This window comes from Giraffa tippelskirchi, chromosome 12 (genome assembly GCF_054371585.1).
Source record: "Giraffa tippelskirchi isolate mGirTip1 chromosome 12, T2T-mGirTip1v1.2.pri, whole genome shotgun sequence".
NCBI lineage: Eukaryota > Metazoa > Chordata > Mammalia > Artiodactyla > Giraffidae > Giraffa > Giraffa tippelskirchi.
Window position 1 is genome coordinate 28575464 of NC_137286.1, and position 24141 is coordinate 28599604.

General features: G+C 36.9%; 1 long non-coding RNA gene across 3 annotated transcripts in view; it reads left to right on the plus strand.

The window, feature by feature from the left end:
• LOC145528894 (uncharacterized) overlaps nt 1-24141 on the plus strand; it is a 425445-nt gene that overhangs the window by 37106 nt on the left and 364198 nt on the right. For all 3 annotated transcript variants that reach the window (XR_014070773.1, XR_014070771.1, XR_014070772.1), the window contains exon 2: nt 17890-18078. This is a non-coding gene — a long non-coding RNA (uncharacterized LOC145528894). The remainder of the gene's footprint in view (nt 1-17889; nt 18079-24141) is intronic.

Below are 24141 nucleotides of genomic sequence, written 5' to 3' on the forward strand. Positions count from 1 at the left end.
ACTTGTTAAACTTGTAAATGACTTCTAGAAAATACTCACTATGGCCATGCTAATTGCATTTGTTCATGCAGTTATCTACACAAAGACATTCTGACCACAGTGGTTTTAAATTTCACACTCTATTATTAGCTGATTCTTTCATTGTAAACTTAAATTTAAGGTTTTCTAAGGAGTGAAGAAATATGTCAACAAATACGGAAAACTTAGCAGTGGCCACAGGACTGGAAAAGGTCAGTTTTCATTCCAACCCTAAAGAAAGGCAATGCCAAAGAACGCTCAAACTACCGTACAATTGCACTCATCTCACACACTAGTAAAGTAATGCTCAAAATTCTCCAAGCCAGGCTTCCACAATACGTGAACTGTGAACTTCCAGATGTTCAAGATGGTTTTAGAAAAGGCAGAGGAACAAGAGATCAAATTGCCAATATCCGCTGGATCATCGAAAAAGCAAGAGAGTTCCAGAAAAACATCTATTTCTGCTTTATTGACCATGCCAAAGCCTTTGACTGTGTGGATCACAATGAACTGTGGAAAATTCTGAAGGAGATAGGAATACCAGACCACCTGACCTGCCTCTTGAGAAACCTATATGCAGGTCAGGAAGCAACAGCTAGACCTGAACATGAAACAACAGACTGGTTCCAAATAGGAAAAGGAGTACGTCATGGCTGTATATTGTCACCCTGTTTATTTAACTTATATGCAGAGTACATCATCAGAAACGCTGGGCTGGAAGAAGCACAAGCTGGAATCAAGATTGCCAGGAGAAATATCAATAACCTCAGACATGCAGATGACACCACCTTTATGGCAGAAAGTGAAGAAGAACTAAAGAGCCTCTTGATGAAAGTGAAAGAGAAGAGTGAAAAAGTTGGCTTAAAGCTCAACATTCAGAAAACTAAGATCATGGCATCTGGTCCCATCACTTCATGGCAAATAGATGCGGAAACAGTGGGAACAGTTGATGACTTTATTTTTTGGGCTCCAAAATCACTGCAGATGGTGATTGCAACCATGAAATTTAAAGACGCTTACTCCTTGGAAGGAAAGCTATGACCAACCTAGACAGCATATTAAAAAGCTGAGACATTACTTTGTCAGCAAAGGTCCATCTAGTCAAGGCTATGGTTTTTCCAGTGGTCATGTATGGATGTGAGAGTTTGACTATAAAGAAAGCTAAGCGCCAAAGAATTGATGCTTTTGAACTGTGGTATTGGAGAAGACTCTTGAGAATCCCCCTTGGCTGCAAGGAGATCCAACCAGTCCAGCCTAAAGGAGATCAGTCCTGGGTGTTCATCTGAGGGACTGATACTGAAGCTGAAACTCCAATATTTGGCCACCTGATGCGAAGAGCTGACTCATTTGAAAAGACCCTGATGCTGGGAAAGATTGAGGGCAGGAGGAGAAGGGGATGACAGAGGATGAGATGGTTGGATGGCATCACAGACTCAATGGACATGGGTTTGGGTAGACTCCGGCAGTTGATGATGGATAGGGAGGCCTGGTGTGCTGTGGTCCATGGGGTCGCAAAGAGTCGGACATGACTGTGGGCCACTGAACTGAACTGAATCGAACTGAAGGAGTGGAGAGGGCACTATTCGTTCAACATATATTTGCATATTGCAGGAATTTGGAAAGTGTTGAAATCCTGCTGGGATCAAGGCCAAGACAGTCAAGGTCCTTACAATCACTTGTTTACATCCGATGGGCCCCCCCAGCCCCCAGCACACACAAACAGGTATCCAGGCAATCAGGTCTTGTCATGGAGGAAGTACAGGTGCTGTGGCAGCATGTCTGGGAGAGACAGAAAAAATTCAGCCAGGACATCAAGTGGCGTTAGAAGACTGCTTGGTAGAAATATTCAAGTTGAGACCTGAAGGGAAGGTAGAAAAGAGCCAAGTGCAACAAAGGAAATGAGGGATGTGTGTATGTGGCAAGGGATAGGGGCATTGATGCACAATGGGGAATTTAAAAAGGATGGGCTTGATATAGGTAAAGCCGTAGGATGAAGTAATGGAACATTGGGAATCACATTAAAGTATGTAATTCATCTTGAGGACATTGTGAGACACTGAAATGAAGATGGCTTCTTAATCAGTATTAAGAAATGTTACTCAAGCTGCAGTGAAAGAATTGTAAAACAGGAGAAAAAAGTAGTGAGACCAGTCAAAAGGTAGCTACAGTAGTCTAGGTCAGAAATGACAGCACCCCAAACTAGATGGTATCATTTCATGTGGATTGAAACGTATTCAAGATATATTTAGATCTTGGTTGGGTGTGAGGGACAGGTGGGAGGAACATCTAATACGACATGCACCTTTTTTCTGAGCATTGAATGTTTGAGAAAGACAAACAAGAGCCAGAGAAAGCTTAGAAGAGAAAGACTTATCCATCCAATTCACATTTTAAGTGACTAATATTTACCACTTAACTACTAGACTAGGATTATAGCATTAGAATGTAAAAGAAAAAATTTTTGCCCTCAAGCAGATTTATCATATTAAGTAGTGCTGAGAGCTAAGGAAAAAAGAGGAGGTCAAGGAAGATGGGAAAGTGAGTAGTAGGGGGGAGAGGGCATTACAAATTTGCACACAGTGAAGAAAAGCTTCACTGAGAAGGTGAATTGAGTAAGGGAAGTGAAGGAGTCACCTCCTTCACGTGCATAGGCAGGGAAACAGCATTCCACAGAGGGAACAAAAAAAGGCTCTGTTAAATAATATTTAATTTAAAATAGTCAAATTTATCTATGTTTATCTTAACATCTGTGTCCTACTTAAGAGCTAGTTTTCAACACCAAGGTTATTAAAATATTTTTATATATTATCTTTGTATTTGTTGTTGTTTAGTCACTGTCATATCCGATACTTCATGATCCCATGGACTGCAGCACACCAGGCTTCCCTGTCCCTCACAATCTCCAGGAGTTTGCTCAAACTCATGTCCATTGAGTCGGTGATGTCATCCAACCATCTATCTCATCCTCTGTTGTCCCCTGCTCCTCCAGCTCTCAATCTTTCCCAGCATCAGGGTCTTTTCCATTGAGTCAGCTCTTTGCATCAGATGGCCAAAGTATTGGAGCTTCAGCATCAGTCCTTCCAGTGAATGTTCAGGACTGATTTCCTTTAGGATTGACTGGTTTGATCCCCTTGCAGTCCAAGGGACTCTCAAGAGTCTTCTCCAGCACCATAGTTCGAAGGCATCAATTCTTCAGCACTCAAGCTGAGTGCATGACTAATGGAAAAACCATAGCTTTGACTGTACAGACCTTTGTTGGCAAAGTAATGTCTCTGTTTTTTAATACTCTGTCTAGGTTTGTCATAGCTTTTCTTCCTAGGAGCAAGCGTCTTTTAATTTCATGGCTGCCGTCACCATCCGCAGTGATTTTGGAACCCAAGAAAATAAAGTCTGTCACTGTTTCCATTGTTTCCCCATCTATTTGTCATGAAATGATGGTACTGGATGTCATGATCTTAGTGTTTGAATGTTGAGTTTTAAGCCAGGTTTTTCACTCTCCTCTTTCAACTTCATCAAGAGGCAATTTAATTCCTCTTCTCTCTCTGCCATAAAGGTGGAGTCATCTGCATATCTGAAGTTACTGGTATTTCTCACTACAATCCTTTTCCATTTGTTTGTTTTTTAAATTAATTTTTAATTGAAGGATAATTGCTTTACAGAATTTTGTTGTTTTCTGTCAAACCTCAACTAGAATCAGCCATAGGTATACATATACCCCTTCCCTTTTGAACCTCCCTCCCAATCCCACCCCTCTAGGTTGATATAGAGCCCCCGTTTGAGTTTCCAGAGACATACAGCAAATTCCTGTTGGCTATCTATTTTACATATGATAATATAAGCTTCCATGTTACTATCTCCATACATCTCACCCTCTCCTTCCCTCTCCCCATGTCCATAAATCTCTCTCCCTGCAATTTTGATTCTGGCTTGTGCTTCATCCAGCCTGGCATTTCGCATGATGTACTCTGCATATAAATAAATAAGCAGAGTGACAATATACAGCCTTGACATACTCCTTTCCCAATTTGAAACCAGTCTGTTGTTTCATGTCTGGTTCTAACTATTGCTTCTGGACCTGCATACATATTTCACGTGAGGCAGGTAAGGTGATCTGGTATTCCCATCTCTTTAAAAATTTTCCACAGTTTGCCATGATCCACACAGTCCAATGCTTTAACGTAGTCGATGAAGCAGGGTAGATGTGTTTTTTTTTTCTGGAATTCTCTTGCTTTTTCTGTGATCTAATGAATGTTGGCAATTTGATCTCTGGTTCCTCTGCCTTTCTAAATCCAGCTTGTACATCTGGAAGTTCTTGGTTCACATACTGTTGAAGCCTTGTTTGAAGGTTTTTGAGCATAATATTGCTGGCATGTGAAATGAGTGCAACTGTGCAGTAGTTTGAACATTCTTTAGCATTGCTCTTCTTTGCAATTGGAATGTAAACTGACCTTTTCCAGTCTTGTGGTCATTGCTGAGTTTTGTGAATTTGTTCGCATGTTGAACACAGCACTTTAACAGCATCATCTTTTAGGATTTGAAATAGCTCAGCTGGAATTCCATCACCTCCATTAGCTTTGTTCATAGTGATGTCTCTTATTTCACACTCCGTGATGTCTGGCTCTAGGTGAGTGATCACACCATTATGGCTATGGTTATACAGGTCATTAAGATCTTTTTTGTATAGTTCTATGTATTCTTGCCACCTCTTCTTTGTATATTCTGCTTTTATTAGGTCCATACTGGTTCTGCTCTTTATTGTACCCATTATTGCATGAAATATTCCCTTGGTATCTCTAATTTTCTTAAAAAGATCTGTAATCTTTCCCATTCTATTGTTTTCCTCTATTTCTTTGCATCATTCACTTAAAAAGGCTTTCTTATCTCTCCTTGTTATTTTTTGGAACTCTGCATTCAGATGGGTATATCTTTGCTTTTCTTCTTTGCCTAAGTTTGCTTCTTTTCTCAGCTATTTGTAAGGCCTCCTCAGACAACCATTTTTCCCTTTCGCGTTTCTGTTTCTTGGGGATGATTTTGATCACTGCCTCCTGTACAAGGTTATGAACTTCCATCTGTAGTCTTCTGGCACTCTTTCTATCAAATCTAATCCCATGAATCTATTTGTCACTTCCACTGTATAATCATAAGGGATTTGATTTATGTCATACCTAAATGGCCTAGTGGTATTCCCTACTTTCTTCAATTTAAGTGTGAATTTTGCAATAAGGAGTTCATGATCTGAGCCACAGTCAGCCCTGTCTTATTTTTGCTAACTGTATAGAGCTTCTACATCTTTGGCAACAAAGAATATAATCAATCTGATTTCAGTGTTGACCATCTGGTGATGTCCATGTGTAGAGTCATCTCTTGTGCTATTGGAAGAGGGTGTTTGCTGGGACCAATACTTATACACAGTAACTTATATACAGATGTACTCTGGCTTCCCTGTCCCTCATCATCTCCCAGAGTTTGCTGAAGTTCATGTCCATTGCATCGGTTATGCCATCCAGCCTATTCATCTGCTGACACCCTCTTCCCTTTTTACCCTCAGTCTTTCCCAGTATCAGGGACTTTTCCAATGAGTCAGCTATTTGCCTCAGGTGACCAAAATCCTGGAGTTTCAACTTCAGCATCAGTCCTTCCAATGAGTATTCAGGGTTGATTTCCTTTAAGATTGACTGTTTTGATCTCCTTGCTGTTCAAGGGATTCTCAAGAGTCTTCTCCAGCACCACAGTTCGAAGGCATCAATTCTTTGGCAGTCTGCCTTCTTCAGGTTCAGCTCTCACAAACCTACATGACCACTGGGAAAACCATAGCCTTGACTATATAGTCCTTTCTCAGCAGAGTGATGTCTCTGCTTTTTAACACACTGTCTGTGCTTGTCATAACTTTCCTGTCAAGAAGCAATCATCTTCTGATTTCACAGCTGCAGTCACCATCCACAGTGATTGTAGAGCCCAAGAAGAGGAAATCTGTCATTGCTTCTACCTTGTCCCCTTCTGTTTGCCATGAAGTAATGGGGCCAGATGCCATGATCTTAGGATTTTTTTTTTAATATTTAGTTTTAATCCAGTTTTTTCACCCTCCTCCTTCACCCCCTTCAAGAGGTTCTTTAGTTCCTCTTCGCTTTCTGCCAATAGAGTGATATCATCTGCATATCTGAGATTGTTGATGTTTCTGCCGCCTATCTTGATTTCAGCTTGTAAGTTATCCAGCCTAGCTTTTTTCAGCATACAAGTTAAATAAACAGGGTGACAACAGACAGACCTGTCATTCTCCTTTCTCAATCCTAAATTAGTCAATTGTTCCAGACTGGGTTCTAACTGTTGCTTCTTGGCCCACATACAGGTTTCTCAGGAGACTAGTATAATGATCTGGTATTCCCATCTCTTTAAGAACTTTCCACAGAATGTTATGATCCACATAGTCAAAGGCTTTAACATAGTTCATGAAAGAGAGGTAGATATTTTTCTGGAATTCCCTCGCTTTCTGTATGATTCGGCAAATGTCGGCAATTTGATCTCTGGTTCCCCTGTGTTTTCTAAACCCAGCTTGCATGTCTGGAAGTTCTTGGTTTGCATAATGCTGAAGCCTACCATTCAAGATTTATTTTTTTATATTATCTTCTAAGTGCTTATTGTTTAGCTTTAAACATTAGGTCTAAAAAATTACTTGGATTTGATATTTTGTGTGTAGTGTAGGGTACTTTCTAATCTTCCTAAGTGTGTAATTTTCTAGCTTCATTTATGAATATGAGTCTTTTCCCCCTGCTCTGTAATGCTGTATTCCTCTTAAATATATGAATATGTGAGAATTTGTTTGGGGGCTCTCTGCTCTATACCATTTGTCTGTTTATCTATTGTTGAACCAATGCTGGACTGTCTTATTGTGACTTTAGTAGGCCTTCATATCCAGAGGAACAGGTTTTTCTACCATGTTCTTGACTCATTTCTGTAGTGTAGTGGTGGTCACATTACATTTGCCTCATACCTTGTTTTTTTTTCCAAGAATGTCCTGACTATTCTTTGTCTTGCATTTTCCTATTATAGAATCATGTTATCAAGTAAACCACCTGAGTTGAAGAAGATATGATAGAGGGGTGTGTGTGTGTGTGTGTGTGTGTGTATGTGTGTGTGTGTGTATGTGTACAACAAAAACTGGACTTATGTTAGAATATATTATAATAATAAAAAAAAAAACTCCTACACATCAAGTGTTTTAAAGATACACAATCCAGTAGAAACAATGTCAAAAGATTTGCAGTCATTTCGTGAAAGAGTAAATTCAAGTGACTAATAAATATACAAAAATGCAAGCAATGTCACTAGTAATGAGAAAAATACAAATTAAAATAATGAAATTTTACTGCCATCAATCAGAATGGCTAAAATTTAAAAGTCTGATAATACCTACTGCTGAAAAGATGTTGAAGAACAAGCACTTTTATACATGGAGGTGGGCATGCAAGTGGAGAATATCATTTGAGAAAGTATTTTGGCATCTAGATTTAAAGGTGATGATTTATGGCAGTTTCACTCTAGTTATACATCCTTGAGTCAGAAATGGAAAAAAAACAAATAAGTATTACAATAAAAATAGATTAATTATGGTATGCTTATATAGTCAATTGGACAGCAAGGAGATCAAACCAGTCAATACTAAAGGAAATCAACCCTGAATCCTGATGGGAGGGACTGATGCTGAAGCTGAAGCTCCAATACTTTGGCCACCTGATGTGGAGAGCCAACTTATTGGAAAAGACCCCGATGCTGGGAAAGAATGAAGGCAAAAAGAGAAGAGTGCAGCAGAGGGTGAGAAGATTGGATAGTATTACCAATTCAATGGACATGAACTTGGGCAAACTCCAGGAGACAGTGAGGGTCAGGGAGGCCTGTCATGCTGCAGTCCATGGAGTTGCAAAGAGTGAGACATGACTTAGCGACTGAACAATAGCCACACAAATATACAATGTAATCACTTCTGAAAACTGAAAGAATTTAGTAAAGGTAAATGTAAACATTAATTATTTCCTAAAATTCATTATTAGACATATTTCCATAAAATAGATGAATATGTTCACCAAAAATCTTTGAGTTCCTAGGAGCACTATTTACAATTTCCCTAAATTGGAAATCACCAAAATACCCATCATCAGTTGAATGAATAAATTAGTTGTGGAATCTTCACATAACAGAATACTTTGCAGCAGGAGAATGATGGAAATGCCATTCGACATAATGCCATGGGAGAAGTTCACAGATATAAGGCAGAGTGAAAAAAGCCAGATACAAACTAGCACATACTATATGACTACACTCATATGAAATGCAAAAACAGATAAAAAAATCTATGCTAGAAGTCAGGATCATGGTTACTCTGGACAAGGGATGGGTAGTGACAGGAAGGGAACATCAACAGACATCTAGGATAGGAGTAATGTTTTATTTCTAAGCCTACATGGCTTAGTTACACAGATGTGTCAATTTATAAAACTTCAGCGAGCTGTATATGCCATGGTATCAGACTCTAGCTCTACTTTATGTAAATAAAAAAGTAGATTTTTTATTCGTGTATTTCTCTCTTGTTAAAAATGCTTCAGTGACTTCTCGTTGCCTTTGAAATAAAGTCTAAACTCTAGATGACTGACCACAAAGATCTTTGCGGCTCCAGTATATTTCAACCTTGAGTTATATCACTTCTACCCTACTTTCTATAACCAGACTCACTGATCTTTGTTTTCTTCCTTAAACACATTACTTTCTTTTGTGCCTCAAAGCATTTTCACTTCATGGAAATCTCAACAGGGTTTTTTGCCTGATGTCATCATTTCTCAGCTTCAAGGCTACTTTCTCCAAACTAACCACCATCTCCCTGATTATTCAATAACATCAGTTTCTTATTCCCATTCTAGCCCTTTTAACCATAGAAACTGCATTTAAAATTTTTATTTGCTTATTTATTTGTTGTCTGTACACACCACAGACATTTAAGCTCTTGTCCCTTGCTTATCATCATGTTCTCAACATATAGCAATTTGTTTAACACAAATTAGGCACCCATTGCCAAATTAGATTTCCCTGTAGCTTAAATGGTAAATAATCTGCCTGCAATGTAGGAGACCAGGGTTCAGTCCTTGGGTTGGGAAGTTCCTCTGAAGAAGGGAATGGCAGTCCACTCCAGTATTCTTGTCTGGAGAATTCCATGGACTTAGAAGCCTGGTTGGCTACAGTCCATGGGGTCACAAAGAGTTGGACATGACTGAGCAACTAACACACGCACAGGCACCCATTGAAGAATTTTTATGAACAAATGAGCATTTATCAAGCTTGGCAAAACAATGTGGAATAAATCTATGAACTTCTGTGGTCATGAATAAATAAAGTTTTGGAAATATAGAAAATGTGTCGAATAAGACTTATTTTGTCGAATAAGACTTAAAAGGGACCTTACCCAGATCCCTGTGAACCAGAAAGATTTAAGGGGCAGCCAGAGGAAGAAACCATAAAATATATGGAAGCAGAGAGGACAGAGACAGAAGTTAGTAGCCAGGCCATACAGAACGAACAAAAGAGCAAACAAAAAATAAGCAAACAAACAAACAAAACAATAAATGTGGTGTCATGGCTGTCAAAAAGGATGAACAATGCTATCAGCTTTGATCGAATTTCAGAATAAAGGAGTGGCTAATGACCTTGCTGAGAACAGACCACCGGAGCAGACAGATTACAGGGGGCTGAGGAGTGAAGGAGAGATGAGGACTGAGGACAGTGAAAGATGCTTCTCTTTCAAAACATTCTGTTGGGCACAGAAACACCATTGGTCAGTTATGTTTCGTATATGCTTAGTTGATCAGGTGTGTCTGACTCTGCGACCCCACGGACTGCAGCCCACCAGGTTCCTCTGTTCAGAGATTCTTCAGGCAAGAATACTGGAGTGGGTTGCTGTTCCTGCCTCCAGGGGATCTTCCCAACCCAGGGATCAAACCCAGGTCTCTGCATTTCAGGCAGATTCTTTACCATCTGAGCAACCTGGGAAACCCCTTAGAGAATTAAGATACAAGGAGAGAATTGTTTGTTTCATTTTTAGATAGAAAAAATTTAACATTCTTAAATGCTGATTGGAGAGCATCATTGCTCCTGCAGAAATAGAAAGGGAAGGGAACCAGAGCAGAAGTAAGAGAATTAGCCATACAAGAAAGGATGAGAAGAGTGGAGGCTGGAAACGTAAAAAGTTAAAGGTATGAGATAAAATAACATGAGTATAGATGTCTTTGGATCCTGTGCTAAGAGTGAGTATGCAAGGGACATGAAAATGACATATAAAGGAGGAGAAGAGGAAAGTAAATCACAATAAAGACAGTGAAGTGTTACGGTGCATGCTTGTCACCAACAACACTATGACAGAAATATCCACAACTAACCTGAGCTATTCATTTGGGAAATAAATATTGTGGTTTGACATTAACTCTGTCCTTTTTTAGTTATCTTTAAATTTTTTCCCATTTATTGGATATTTACTGTGCATCTAGCCTAGACAACATTGTGGAAACTGTTATTTAATTGTTTAAAAATTGCTACATTCTGTTTAAATATGCTTCAGTATGTTTTAGAATAATACCATTATTACAAATGTGCCTTATGAAGTCATTTTAAAACCATGAGCAATTTGTTCGTTACAAAAAATATAGAGAAAATTCCAGCATAAGTAATGTAATTTTACTTTTTTTATATATAAATGTTTCATGTATAGTATAAATAACCTGTTGTGGCAATGCTGCTAACTTTCATTTTCTACATATTTTCAAGTGTTTTCTAAATTTCTAGAAAAGTTAATATCTGTAAAGTAAGAAAAATATTAGTATATGTTCATAATTTTTGCCTTAAGAAAAGCATCTTGAGGTAAACTCATGTGGGCCAAAGGGTATGAGTTTGTTTGCTACACATTACCAAATTTCCTTACAAAAATATTGTACCAATTTCAGATAATGCTAGCAAAAGCAAACACTTATTATGAAGAAAGCACACATAACTCTTAAAAAGAAGATTTTTCAGAGATCATGGCAAAAACAAAACAGGACAAAATTAAAAAGAAACAAAGCTTCAGAATTTTCTTTTGACATTTATTAGTGGCAGGGGGTGCTCTTAGGAGCATCTCTGACTAAGGAGGGACAGAAGTTTGTATATCAATAAGCCAACTATCTTGCTCATTGATGGGGCAACCCTGAGGTTATATTTAACACAGCCTTTCAAATGATCTCCAGCAGGATTGAGCCCAGTGGTGATTCACTAATTTAAAAAACTCTTTACTGGCTTTTCCCCTTCCCTACCTTACCTTTCCATGACATTACCATGCATCTTGGGTTTACCTTCAAAGTCATGACCTGGCACGTAAATCTGGGCCTGCTTTTTGGGAAGTCCAGGGTAAGACATATGGAAGAATCATATTAGAAAGTATAAATTCTGTTTTTGTGTTCTTTTACTTTTCTGTTTCTAACCATGGAAGTGAAAACATGTATCTAAGAATAGCTCACATTTTAGTTGAGCAACTACTGTATTCCTAACACTGTGCCAAACATATTGCATAGGTTAACCTATTTAAATCTCACGGAAAGTGCTAAATATGGTATAGGATTTGTGAATAGACAAATCTCTCATCTCTTTATTCAACCAATAGTGATTTCCTACTGTGTGAAAATGTGCTCTGCTTGGTGATGACAGACTGCATCATTATGGAACTTACAGTAGCAGGACAGACAGATAACCAAATAAACAAAAATGCAAATAGCTATTTAACTGCAATAATGAGATGTTCTAAAGGAAAAGCACAGAGTGACATGAGGTAGAAGTTTAAGACGGGACTTAATGTCATCTTGTGGAGGTCATTGCCTGATAGTGACATTTAATCTGAGATGAAGATTTTGGATAAGAACTTATCAGTTGATAAGAGAAGGAAACACATTTTAAGCTGAGAAAATAATGTGAAAATACCTGAGGGGGAGGGTATTAGCACTTCTGAGACCCTAGAAGGTTGTTGAGGGTAGACTGTGCCAGGCGAAGAGGAAGGTGGCTTGACAGGGAGCCTGAGATCTGGGAAGGTGTCAGATCATGTGAGGCCTTGCAGGCTGTGAAAAACAGTGGATTTCAGGCCAGTCAGAAGTCAGAGCCATTGAAGGATTTTAAACAACATGCTATTTTTCTTTTCCCTGCTGTTTTTAGTACATTTCAATTCCCAGTTAAACTCTTTGGTTAGGCTCAGAGAAAGAAAGGTTTCTGGTCTTCTAACAGGGATTGTTAAGCCTGAGTGCTGAAGAGCCAAATATGGACCTCTGATCTGTTTGGTTCCCAATGGATTGGGCCACTTTTGAAAGTTTAAATTAGCTGTTAGCCAACATCTGGGTTTCCAAGATTTCTGGTAAAGGAGGATATCAGACAATACTAGGTTGGTATTTCTCATGACATCAATCTGTAGTAGACTTGAGAAGATACGAACATATTTAAATTTGCCTTGAACTCTGGGTTTCACAAGTTCCGTATGCATCATGAAGCTACCATATTGCAGAGTATCATTTAATTACTGATTTATGTTGTTGTCTATTCTTTGTAGATGAGTTTGCAAAGCCTATATTTTAACATCTGGTAATGCAGACTTTAGAGTCCTTGAGTAAACCAGCTTGTGAACTAGATTATGGATTTATTATATAATAGATAGTGTTTAACAGGCCATCTTAGAAGAATAATGTAGAGCAGTTAAGAGCATGAGTTTTAGATTCAGATGTACTCGGGTTCTATAAGAGGCCCCAACTTTCATGACCAGTGCCATTTCTGACCACTCGTCTCCTAAGCATAGATGTCACATCTAGGTATTTGACATCCTTCTCTATATCAAGCTTTTCATGTGTTCTGAGCCTGTATCCTTTCTGTTTTATCTCCTCTAAAGCCCTTTTCCTAGTTTTCCTGTTTATCTTTCAATACCTAGTTGAAATGTCACATGTTTCTGGCCAAGTTACTATTCTCCTCCAGCCCACTCCAGATTCTTCTGGGCTCCTGTAGGATTTGAAACATTCTACCATCACAAAACTTACTATGATTATTTGTTATGATTAACAATTTATTTGTTGCCGTGATGGATTGCTAACTCTACCAAGCAGTATCTGTGTATACAGAGCAAAGAAAATAAATGGATGAATGAATAAAGCACTTGTTTTTTAAGATGCTTTTACTTACTCTCATAATTTGAAAGTTACTCTTGCAGAACTATGACAGGAGAAGAAGGAAGAGGAACTGGAATAAAATATCCTAACTAGAAGGTGATGACAGGGAGATGAGAGGGAATATGTATTAGAATCCTGAGAGGGCCTTGAGGGGTGAGAGCAAAAGTGAGGGAGAAATTAAAGCAGGTCAGCTAGGTGGGGCAAAAGAGAGTGACCACAGTGCAAGGAGCTTGCTGATGGTGTGTTTACACAACTGACCAAAGTAGAACTTAGTAAGAACCTGGAAGCTGTGCAAGTGAGAACTGGGAGCACTGATGTGTAAATGAGGTACAGGATGAGAGAGATGATGAACAAGACAAGAAGCTAGGACCACAGAACTTACCAGCAGTATTCTGAGATCTGGAAGCAAAAGAAGGAAAAGCAAACTGTGTGAAGGATCCAGGGAGGCAGATGGATGAAGTTTATATACCAGAGAGTGGATAAGGAGCAAAGATTAGGAGACATGGTTCAGATGGTAACTTAAGATTTTGAGGTAGATTCTAGGTTCTTAGATTGGGGGACCCAATCACTGAGAAGTGTCTTTAATTCTATGAAAGTATAATATAGTAAGGAAGTGATATCAACAACTGGGAGTTGGGGAAAAAGAAAATAAGGTTTAAAGTCCTATTTGTAAAAATGTTACAGATTTTTCTGATTTTTAAAACCATTGAAAACATATAGTAGAGTCAAATATGTTTTTCTTTCTTTTGAGTGTTTTTAGGCTCAAATGAGAAAATTATAATAATATCTCACATGTATTATTATACAATATTTACAAAATATGTTGGCATATATTATTATCATTATCACCACCTTATATAACTTGAACATTTAATGTTACTGCTTGGGTTGTTTTGTATCCTGTCAACAGTAAAAACAAACCACAGTACACACTCACAAACACCCACACACATATTTTTCTAATCCCACTCACTTAATTTTTGTCATGCTGTTTTTTAGCTTGTGCTACTTTATTGCATTTTATACACCTTTACAACTCTCTGGAAATCCTTTCTGGAACAAAGTACTGGTACAAATATACAAGTGCCATTTAACATTATGAAGTTTATCTTCTGGAAGATTTTGATTATTTTAGCTATCATCTATAGATTTACAAAGAAAATAATAGCAACCTTAAAAAGGTTTATGGAAGATCTGTTTTCCAGTTAAGCTTAATTTTTTATCTGAGGATACCAAATGTAATAATAATCACCACAGAGATTTAAAATGTTAGGAAATGTTAACAGGCCTTAAGTGAGCTTTTGAACATGTTCAAAAATATGCTCACAAATTCCATCCTTGCAAGTGATTTCATCACATATTTCCTTGGTCTAGTAACTCTATATCTTTACACTAAACAAAGATGATCCTTGTTCTTTATCTCAGTTATAGGGCACAAGAAGAGAAAGTCAGAAACATCCCTTGAGCCCTTCACATCCAGTTTAAAAAAAAAAAAGTGAAAGTGTTAGTCTCTCAGTTGTGTTTGACTCTTTGCCACGCCATGGACTGTAGCCCACCAGGCTCCTCTGTCCATGGAATTCTCCAGGCAAGAACACTGGAGTGGGTAGCCGTTCCCTTCTCCAGGGGATCTTTCCAACCCAGGGATCAAACATGGGTCTCCTGAATTGCAGGCAGATTCTTTACTGTCTGAGCCACAAGAGAAACCCCTCACATCCACTGAAGTCTCAGTGTATCTCCTTCAAGGGTATGACTGACTTAGTTTGTATTCTAAACAGAAGCTATAAACAATTTTTAAATATCTTTACTTTGTTGAGCTAGTAGCATCTGATAAATCATGCAACACAAGTCAATAGAATATACCTAAACGAACCAAAATTCTGGAGCATGCCACCCATGCTCATGTTTGGAATCTAGACCAAACTGTCAAATCAAGAAATGAAAAAAAAAAAAGAAGGGAGGTGGCTAGCAAAGTACAGAGATATTTAGGATATATAAACTAGATTAAGAAATCAAACAACTTATGATCCTTACCAAACCTGAGAATTGAAAAACATTAACATCTTCCTTGGCACAACACAATTTTCAAATCTATATGACATCGCTTGGCTCCATTTTTAGTCAGCATAATTTTGGCTTCTATTCTTACATGGCTAACAGCCAAATTCATCTGTCTTCTGTGTCCAATCCCAGCATCTTTGTTTAGTTCCTTGACTGAGATTCCGTTTTAAATAGCCTGAAACATTACTGTAAAGAAAGAGATTTTCCTGAGCAATTTGAAGTATCTTTGTCAAATCATATAGTTATCAGCTGAAGCTTTGTTTTCAATTCAGTGGTTTGAAGAGTGTAGCTTCTTTCTGTTAACTTGCTTGGAGATTTCCATGTCTCCTTTTACCAGAAATTGCTTTGATTAATGTAATTCTCCTTCGGCTATGATTTCTTTTGCTATTCTCTGCCCTCTTTGATGAGTGAAAAATGCAGGTGCTAGATTTCTCAGGAGGGTTAAACTGGAGGGCAATGTATGCATTCCTATCTTCACTGTCACAAATTGCTTTGAAAACTTTGGCTTTTACATTTGTTTGCAAAAACCTGGAATATTATTCTGCAGGTCCTGGGCCTGTTTGCCAGCAGATCGATTCCTCCTCCTTCTGACCCCAGAAGGCTGATTTTCTTGGCTCCTCTGCTAGCTGCCTTCTTGCGTGGAAAGTGAAGATAAGAGATGGAGGGCGGGATGAGGGAGGCAGCTAGAATATCCCCATGTTAAACAGTTTCACTGGTAGCAGCTTGTCTCTTCTGTGACTCCAGCTGCCACTCTCCAGGGCCACCATAGTCTATCATCCAGCCCGAGAGGCACTCACATTCTGGGCTCCAGTCTTCTGGTTTCCTCCTCTTTGATTTTGAAAAATCAAAAGAATGTTAGTGAATTCCTGATAGTGTTGATCTATAAGTTACACTGTCTCTATTGTTACCAGTTATTGTTCTCTGCTATTCTACCACCTGTGCAATTAATTCCCTGCATTAAATTCCCTTCCTTGTAAACTATTGAAATGGATTATGTTTTACTGGATAGGCCCTAGGTTGAACAAGGATCAGTTCTCAGCTAAATATAATTAGGAAGATTTTAAGTATAACAAATTTATCACTGGCAGTTGCAGAAGAGGATTTATGAAGGCTATTATATAACTGGGATAAATCTAATCCTATTTATAATGAAAATTACTGTTTGGAATAAAACTACAAAAAAATTCCTAGTAATGAGATTGCAATTCAGAAGGTGATTAATTTAGAAATACTTGAGACATGTAAAACTTATTAAGAAAAACAATCAAGTCCTTTGTAAGACATTCTTGTTTTTTTGTAAGATATTCTTATAGGGCATATAAAATCTTATTTACTTTTTCTAATTTCTAAAGTCAGATTTTGTATCCAAGCATTTCAACCTGAGTTTCTTCCTCCTAGGAAGAAAATCTCAATTGAACTGATATAAAACATAAACAATGACTCTGTATTATAATTGTACAACAAATCTGAAAACTGATATATAGAATAAAAAAGACATACAAAAACTAAAAGTGTTTATACCTACTTAAATAATTATTAATAAAATAACTAGATCAAGTTCCAGAAATAGAGCTTTTTCCTTTGCAACTATTTGTTATTTTCCTAATTTGGATCCAGATAATAACTATTATATCACAAAGATCTTTGCTTTTTGAGATATACCACAAGATAAATATGGTAAGTATTAAGAATTATTTTAAAGTAGTTTAATGCCTCCATATGCCCTTAAAAGTACTAGCTTTGCTTTTACTTTTGTGTCCATGTGTTACCTGTGGAATCATGAATTAATATGCTACATATTTTTATCAGCCTTTATATGTGATTCTTACATATTATTTATATGTATATACAGTCATAATCAGAAAAAAATATTTCGTAAGTTATCCCTTATTTGGTCTTCGTGTGGCAGAGAGAACAAACACATGTAACGTGTAAACATGTTAGATATATAAAGACACGTAGAGACAAAGTGGAGAATATGCTCATTCCCTGACTCTCTTGGCTGCGGTCAGCATGTTCAGTGGCCTGAATGGAGAAGGAGGTGGGAAGAGGGAGACCAGCCGAGGTATTGATAGGAACAAGGGCTTCTGTGACCTTCTTAGCTCCTGTAACTATTTGAAGCTTTGCAAACAACATGAAGATGATTTTTAAATGCCTCAGTTTCAAAATGATCATCTTTATATGAACTGGTTCCACTGGTGTAGTCTGGATTGACATCTTGAGGTAGAAACTTGTAACAATTTCCTGAACTCGTAACTGAATCATTGCAGTAACGAACAAAGCTCTACTTACAAGCCACTGTAGTCACTCATTCCTCTGCAAACCATAGGATAGACAAATAAAAGTAAAACTTCCCTTTGATATGGATTTATATGGTTACATTTCTGTTGGGCTGACATTGTCAAGAGTGATATGGTGGTTTTTCCAAATGATATGTAAACCAGAAATATTCAAAAACAAATATTCTTTATCTTTATGCTAGTAAAAGGTGCCAGACTGGTGATCTCTCTCCTGTTTGAAGAACACGGTGTAGGCACCAAGATCTTCCCACCCCATCTTGCTACCTTCTTATCTTCTAATTTCTCCATCTCTTTGTTTCTTCTAGGTTTTAAGACAGTAACCTTCTAAGGTTCAAATTAAAATGGTGTTTCTTAAACTCTGAAGTGCATACAAATCACCTGGGAATTCTGTGAAAATGCATGTTCCACTTCAGTAGGTCCAGTCTGACATTCTACAGTTTTAACAAGCTGCCAGATGATGCCCATGTGCTGATCTTAAGATTACATTTTGAATAGTAAGTAATTAAATTTTTGTCTTCCCTAAAAACTGTATGCTCCTAGAAGATAAGAAGTGTATCTTGCTTTCTCGTATGCAGGGACATACAGTACATATATTTCAGTGATGGATTTATTATATAAATGTTCTAATCATTCTCTGTCCCCTGAGAGAATATAACATGGTCAGTTGCTGAGTCATGTCCAACTCTTTGCAATCCCATGGACTGTAGCCTGCCAAGTTCCTCTGTCTGTGGAGTTTTCCAGGCAAGAATACTGGAATGGGTGGCGATTTGTATTTCATGGGACCTTCCCGACCCAGGGATTGAACCTGTATCACTAGTGTCTCCAGCATGAGCAGGCAGATTCTTTACCACTGTACCACAGGGAAGCAAATGTGTGAGATAAATATATCAAACATATTAGATTTTAAATATATATATTTTATATATCAATATATGTTTATATATGGTTCTAACTTTGAAACAATGGTATTGGGATTCCAATGGAGGAATCTTATCTGAATGCTTTATCCCTAAATGCTAGTATTATAAAGATTCACTGCAATGAAAAGTAAGTAATAAGTATGAAAAGTCTTATCTTAGAAAGAATATATAATTGGTGAAATATTGAAGCATTAATCATCTTTACCTGTATAAACCATTATATTTAATAATGTAAAATTCTATAAAATATAAAGGATTATAGAATTAATAAATGTAGTTCAACCAATCTAGTATTATTCCTAGTTTTACATTTAGAATTACAAAACAGAATTTGCTTTACTCATTCGGGAAGTGTGGAGGGGTATGAAAGAGGTTAGGATAGCCAACTGATACAGCTTTGTTTTTTTAAAAAAATATTTATATTAAAATGAAAGATAATAGCTTTACAATATTGTGTTGGTTTCTGCCATGCATCAACATGAATTAGCCATAGGTATACATATGTCTCCTCCCTCTTGAGAATTGCTCCCACCTCCCACCCCATATCATCCCTCAAGGTTGTCACAGAGCACCAGGTTGAGCTCCCGAGTCATATAGCAAATTCCCACCAGCTATCTATTTTACATATGGTAATGTATGTTTCCATGCTACTCTCTGTTCTTCCCACCCTCTCCTTCCTCCCCTTGTCCACAAGACTGTTCTCTGTGTCTGTGTCTCCACAGCTGCCCTGCAGGTAGGTTCTCAGTACCATTTTTCTAGAGTCCATATATATGCATTAATACACAATATTTGTTTTTCTTTTTCTAATTTAATAAGTTCATAGATTCTTTGACTTTCTGCACAAGAGATGAAATCTATATTAATGTTCTATGTGAGTGGTGGTTCCAGAATATCCTATAAGTTAAGGATAGTTTGGGGTATATGATGAGTGCACACACTTTCTGAAGATTTCCATTTTCTGCTTCTTTCTCCCCAGAGAGACCCACAGTAAATCCCATTGCTAACAGAAACTAACTTGATCACAAGGAATTCTGAGACCCACACCTCCCTGTTGCCTTTAGTATTTCCTGGCTTTTCTGGTTCCTTCTCTCTCTGGCTCTCCCCCTCCTTCTCCAGCTCCTTAGCCTCTTCCTGTCTGAGCAGAAAGAAAAAGAGGATGTTGATATATGGGCTATAGGACTTTGGTCAAAAAGGATATAGAAAAAGATAGTAAAGATTCAGAGACTGAAAATTGCTATTTTACTTAATCTGTTAGTATCCATACGCCTGTTAGGATGAAGTTGAATTGTTTCTGTTAGGAAGTTGTTTTCTAAAATACTAAGCTTCTTCAGATGTTGATGACTGAAGTACGACAGCTCATATGTACCGTTGAATACTCTTGACAGCATGAAAAAATTTACTGGCTCCTGGATGTTTTATCTTACTGTACCTACAAGTGCCACATATATTACAGTTTCTTCATGCTTAAAAGCTTTTTCATTATTGTGTAGGAATGTTTGTTTTCACCTCCTGATTTCTTCACTGGGGCTTTCTCTCCCATCATTGAAGTTATTTCTTTTCATAATAAGTTCCAATCACTGTCTGTGGCAGTATTTTCATTTACATGTTTAAAAGTGATTAATTGCTTTCTATCAGCTATATTTATAGAATGTATTTCTTTACTGCAAATAAAAATAAAATGTGTCTGTACTATTACCAATTCATGTATGAAAACTTAGAAACAACTATATGACTATATTTGGAATATTTATTCCAAAGCACAACAAAAAACACTATCCATATATACATATCATAATGCTATCAGTATATTAGTTTCCCAATATTTGATGGTGAAAAAAATGATAAGGAATATCCATATCCCATTAATATTACTCAATGAATTTTTTAATTTTTATTTTTCCCAATCCAAACTTTATAGTAAAGTGAGTAATTTCTGACCATGTAGATAATAAAATCAAATAAAGCCCCATTTAGAATTATCTTGTTTTCACTTTTTAGAATCTGGTAACACAACTTCTATTCAAGGACCTAGTTTAAGATCTCAGATATAAAACTAATGTATTACAGAGCAGGAATGGGTTGGCTTGTATCAAGATAAGCTAAAAATCTCAAACACTCCATTTCCAAGATCACCTCAGAGAAATAGAACAGCACTTAACATCTAGGAAATCCTATCCTATAGGATCACAAAAAAGAAATAGCTATTCAGATTAAAAGATATGGATTACTGCTTTTTCTTTCCAATATGTCTGAATAGATTTTATTTACAAAGACAGTCCTCACATAGCAGTATACATTTTACATATTCAAGAGTACTTATGAAGAAGGTAATTATTCAACATTTCTTTGACTTTAAGTAAAAACAAGCAATGCTCATAATGTGGCTACAACATTATTTCACTCACATATTTGAGGTAAATTGCTGAAAACAAATATGATTTACTATGCAAGCAATTTTATCTTAACATTATTTAGATAAACAGATGTTATTGGATGTCTGATTTCTGATAGCATAGAAGACTTTTAAAAAACTTTGTAATAAAATATTTGATGGGATATTATAAGTTAAAAGGACTACATCAGCCATGAGGAAGCCATCTTGATGGGGAAAAATTCCAGAGTTTTTCTGGATGATTTGTGGCTAAGCTGCTCTATCTGCTCTGGATCTTCTTGCTATGGAATTGACAGAGAATTTTCCAAGATGAGAGAAAGAGAAGGAAAGGTGTTTTGGTCAAATTAAGCAAGTATGGCCATGAAAAATTTAGGATATTATACTGCCAAATTTGAATCTGGAACTATTCAAAAGAGTAACTGCTGCAAGAAGTTACCAGGGAATTAACATTCCAAGCTGACTTCTTGCATTGCTGTGGCTATTTATACAGTCTTAGTTGACTGAAGAATCAATTGATTTAAGTATCTGGTCTCACATAAGATAGAAAGCCTCAGAATTCTTCCTACCATACTACATGTGAGCCAAATGTTACACATTAGTACTCATTTTACAACTTTCGCTGTAACTTAGTGACTCTGTAGTGTGTGTGTAATGTTTAAAAATGTTTACCCTCCTGGCAAAATAGAATCAATAAAGAACGTGAATGGAAGAAATTTTACATAGTTTACAAAAAGGAAAAAAAAAAAGAAAGGGAAAGAACCTTCTGACATTTAATTCAACTAAATGACCCTTCTTCTCAACTGGGGCATCCAGTGAATATTATCCTCAGGTATATATTTTATTTTCTATAGTAAACCACAGAATTCATTTTTTCACTGTAGGTGAATAATCTGAATTGGTCCTAGAACTTTCTTAATTCAATTCCTCTCTTCTATGAACTTACACAGCTGTTTAGTTCTTTTGTAAACAAGGAAGGATAGGCACTCTAGCACAGATCTTATTAGCATATGAAGCATATTGACATGAATATAACATATGTGCCAAAGCAATATTATTCAGTTAACATTTCAATGAAATGCAACATAAAATTTTAAATTACATATTTCTGCATATGTTTGACTCTTGTTTACTGTATCTGCTCCAGCAGGAAAAAAAAAAGACTCTTATTATGAAAAAACATCTCTAATATCTTTGCATTTTAACATTATTAGAAAAGAATGGTTATAAGCAGTCATGTATTTCTAATTGCTCCAAAGTCACAAAGTATCAGCACAGCAATTTTAGTTGATCAGGAATTTTGATTCACACAGAAGATGTCCAGGAGAAGGGCAGTGACAGATACAAGTATGTCAAAAGCAGGTAGGATCATTTTGTTTATTGAAACAGGAAGGTAAAAGGCAGGTTCCCGCTCTGGTTGAAGTATATCACCTTAAATCTCTCATCTTATCACCTTAGTTCTTCAAATAGAATACACAAACTCTTTTCCTTTCTCAGGTAGAATAGTGTGATCATTGATTACTTGTTCTTTACAATAAAATACTCATGTGCTATACTAAATTATCTATTTTTCTTTTTAATCGTATTTGCTCTCTCCATTAATGAAATCTTTCTATGATTTAATACCTATCTTCTGTTCTCAGAAATACGGAACTATTAAAACACTAAATATTTATCTATGAAAATATTTTAGAAATATCTTTTAACTTTTACTCATTGTATAAATATGTGGAATTGTCAATACCGTAACTGGAACATAGTCTTAGGCTATTATTTATAATTGCACAGCAATTATATATTCCATTAGAATGTAAATTTCATAACAGTATTCATAGTTGTCTTAATGCATACTTAAATGTCTTAATACGTACTTGAACAATATGTCCTTTCATTGCTCAATACATTACATAAGTAAATATTTCAGAGTAGAACACAAAAGAGTTTTACAAGTGGAGCAGTTCCTAGAAGTCAAAAGTAGGCAGCTATTTTTTCAAAATCTTGGTATCAATTTTCAGATCTTGAATACAGACTGAATGAGGAAGAAAAGCTAGACAGGAGCATGGTATATGTATTATGTCAACTGCATATGAAATTTCAGATTAAGGTCCATGTCATTTTTGCCTGCTCACACAAGTAACAGTTCATGTATATGTCCTCTGGACGATAATATTTTTACTTTTCTTCCCTTACCTAAAAAGTAAAGAAAACAAAATAAAACTCGAGCCATATATTGCAGTTTGACCCAAGCAACAAGGAAGGGTGAGGAAGTGATACCAACTAAGTACTTGACTCCTTGTAAAGAGAAGGCAAGTGGTTTCTCTATAAACAGAGGAACTGAAGGGAGGCGCGAGGATATTAGATATTTTGTGATTTGCTGTAAAAGCTCCATAGTAAAGTGCTGCTGTAATCTGATTTACTTATCTTTCCTTTTTTATTAATAAAAGTGAAGTACTGGCCAGCTTCCTTCCTTCTATGGCTATTCTGAGTCCCTAATCTTCAGAAGGTATCAGTGCTGCTGACCAGTCATGCCAGTTATCACTTAGCTTCTGAGCTTCCCGGAGGGGACTTGACAAGAGAAACAGAGAATTTTAGGTAAAGGAAACTTATGCTGACATTCTCCGGTGGAGCTGATTTTAATATCTGATTAAGAGAAGGAAGGCCTATTTGGGATAGGTCTCTGACTTGTTATTTCCTGAACAATCGTCCCTCAGGTTTTGCTGGCTTAATTTGAACACCAGTTAGGCACTAAGAAAAAGCTTGAGAAATTCCTCTTCTAGGGATTTCTAGCCTTGATGGCCCTGAGAAGTAAAATTCTTAAATGTGCCAGGTTTAGTTAAAAAAAAAATTAATACTTCATTTATCCTCCCTAGCAATCATTTGAATAACAGGAATTATTTTCCAAAAAGATTCATGCAGATTAGTTGGCTATTTTTTCTTGAGGGAAGAGTTGAAATGGCAATTCGACTTCAGCTTCAGTCAGAAACTTCGTGATTTTTAGCTGTCTTTGTTGCTCTATAGGGTCATGAGCTTGCTAAGGAGCCTCTGGTGCCATTACACAATTTTGTGCTGTGTGAAAGGAGGGACTCCAACGTTTGGACAATTCTACAGTCTGACTAGAGTTTTTGGTTTACTTCCTGCAAGGAGCTTTGTTACACCTCAAGTGAGGTGGCTTTCATGAAACTCCGCTGCTGATGGCCAAAGGGCTTCCTGTGTCTAGTTAGAGTTTGGAGAGGAGGTGAATTGAGATC